Here is a 2762-nt window from a genome sequence, read left to right on the forward strand (position 1 = left end):
ACACCCTTCTCCGCCCCTTGCCTTTCTGCCTGAGGCTTTTGCTGATGCTGACGGTGGGGACACGGAGACGTCCTCCACGAACTGGGGCCCTCTGTGCGGGTTTGTGCCCTGCCACAGGGGAGGGGCCTCCAAACCATCCCCCCGTGACTCTTCTTCCCACTCGGGGGACCCGAGCCCAGCCCGGCCCAGCCCATCCGAGGCAGTGAGGACGCCAGCTCAGGGTCCAGCGCTCTCCGCGCCCCTCCTCTCCCCCTACATAGATGCTGACATCCCTACGTGTTCCTCCCCACTCCAAACAGGAAGAAGGAACATGAAGTCCTCCCTGCTCCTGGCGCTCTCGGAAGGGGAGAGGGGCTCAGAGAAGACAGAAATGAAAAGGAAGGGGACGGAGTGGGGGAGGAGGGGGACCGTCCCCGCCCCACAGCCCCTGCTACAGGCCCTCTGCTCTGCGGCCCTGCAGGACACGCGGGCGCCTCGTGCACCTGCACACCCACGGCTCCAAAACTGAGCTCACCACTCCCCAGAAGGCGTCACCTCGCTGGGCAGGGGCATGTGGTCCACGAGGTCCGCCCTCACCTCCTTGACCTCAGATCCCAGGAGCGGCCACGGTCACATCCCTCCTCCGGGGCATGGCGCGCTCAGGCATCCAGCGTCCCCTCTCGGTGATGACTCCAAACCTGGGTCTCCAGTCCCAAGGAGTCATCGGTCAGGGAGAAAGCCCTTTGGACATGTCCAGGCAGGTCTCCAGGCTTGGGCTCCGTCGATGCTACTAACGATGAAGACACTGAGCTATGTTTAAGAGGAAGTGAGGAGGGCGGCTGGGACTCTGCCTGGGGAGCGGGGGCGGAGGTGGAGGCGGAGCCAGGGACCCGTCCTAGACCTGTCTGTCCAGCTCAGCCCTGACCGCGGGAGTCCTCCAGGTCAAGGGCCAGACCCTGTTTCTTGAAAACACCGGGCGGTCTGCCACCTCCTTGGCTCCTTCTTGGACCCATTCTGCTGGATCCCAAACTCTGGAAAATCAGCTCGGCACAGAGGAGAAACAAGGGGAGGGGGGGTCCTGCCGCCGCCCCCACCCCCATCAGAGCCCGTGACTCAGCTGCTCCCCGCGCGGCGCTGGTTTGAGGGGCTGGGTCCAGTCAGTAGGACGAGAGCGACGACCCCCCAGCACCGCGCTGGTCTCGCTTCCAGGGAGCCCTGCGCTGGCGGCGGATGCGGAGAGCCGTCAGCGCGGACTTTCCGGAGTCGCGCAGCCTTGCCTCGTGGGCCTCTTCCCCGCTTTGCTCCCTATTTGGTGCTTCTCCTTTACTTCACGCGTTCGACTTGAACCAGGCTCTTTTTACATCCCGTTTCCCGGACAAGGCCCCGTTTCTGTAAGACTGAGTTGTTAAGACGAATGTCCTCAAGCGTCTCCTGCACGGACGTCGTTCGACTAGGAAGCGCCCATGAAGTCTGTGGCCCGTTTCGACAGCAGTGAGTCACTTCCGGGTTAGGACAGCACTCTGTTCCTCTTCCACGTGCTCTCCTTTCCAGGGGACGGGGCTGTCCTATACCACTTCGGGAGCGCTCCGAGCGTCCGTGCCGCGTTACCAAGCATCTGGAAGCCACCGGAGCCTGGTGGAGTTTCAAAACTCTGTGACATCTCACACAGCAGGTAATGCGTCCCCACCCGCCACCAAGAGGCATCTCAATCCCCCCCCCCCCCCGTCAGATGGGGGACGCGCCAGCAGGGACCCCCCACCTCTCCCCCGGTCCCAGAGAAACAGCGGGACATAGGGACTGCGCCATACAGGCTTCACAGGTGCCCCTGAAACCAGACCAAGGTTGTGCTCCCACAAGCTCATGTGGGGAAGCTCCATCCTCTTAAGACCTGCTCTTTGGATCTGCCTGTGATACTGGGGGGAGATGAAGAGCCCCGTCCTGCCGTCCTCCAACAGAGAAGGCAGGCGGAGCTCTCCTTGCAGAGCACGAGGCCGACGCAAGCTGAAGACTCCGTGAGCCTTCAGGGCGGGCCCACCGCGCCCGACGACCTCCAGCGACTGGATAGTGGTATTCAACGTCTTCGTGCCCCAGGGTGAACGCGATCACCCACAAACCCAAGTTCAGCTGGAAAACGACAGGGCTGTGGCTGTGACCTGCCCGTCCTCCAGCGAACTTGGGAGACTTTCCTGGACGGTGCCTGCAGAGATGTGGGGACACCCCCGGGAGGGTGCCCTGCGTCCCACCTCCCTGTGCCAGGGCGTGAACACTGCAAGGTGCACGAGGCGGACACAGCCCGGCCCCTTCATTCGACCTTTTTTCCCTTTCCCCACGACTTCCTTCAACAGAGAGGATGTATTTTCGACAGCACCGGTGAACAGTTTTCAGTCTGTCCTGAAGACATAAATTACACCTCTAGGAGAATCTGTGTTTGGGAGATCGGTGCTTCTGAACCCCAACGCACACCGTCAGCCCCACTGAGAGAACTCCAGCCGTCACGGGCTCTCCCTGTAGCTTTCCATTTTCTGTATTACAGACCAACAACAGTGCAGGGGTTTTTGTGTTCATTTTCTTTCTCCATTAATAAAACTGTCTTAATACAGAGCAGGCGCAAGAATCACTATCTGGGAAAAAATCAAAGAGCTGTGACAGAGCAAGCGATTTCACTAACTCCGTCACCTGCTGAGTCCGGAAACTGCACCTCCCACGTGGCGGTGTACAAACCCCCATGAACAGTCAATGGGCCTCATATCTGTGGGGCTTTTGTAATAACATTACACCAAAAA

The sequence above is a fragment of the Mustela lutreola genome, chromosome 11 (genome assembly GCF_030435805.1).
Source record: "Mustela lutreola isolate mMusLut2 chromosome 11, mMusLut2.pri, whole genome shotgun sequence".
Classification (NCBI taxonomy): domain Eukaryota; kingdom Metazoa; phylum Chordata; class Mammalia; order Carnivora; family Mustelidae; genus Mustela; species Mustela lutreola.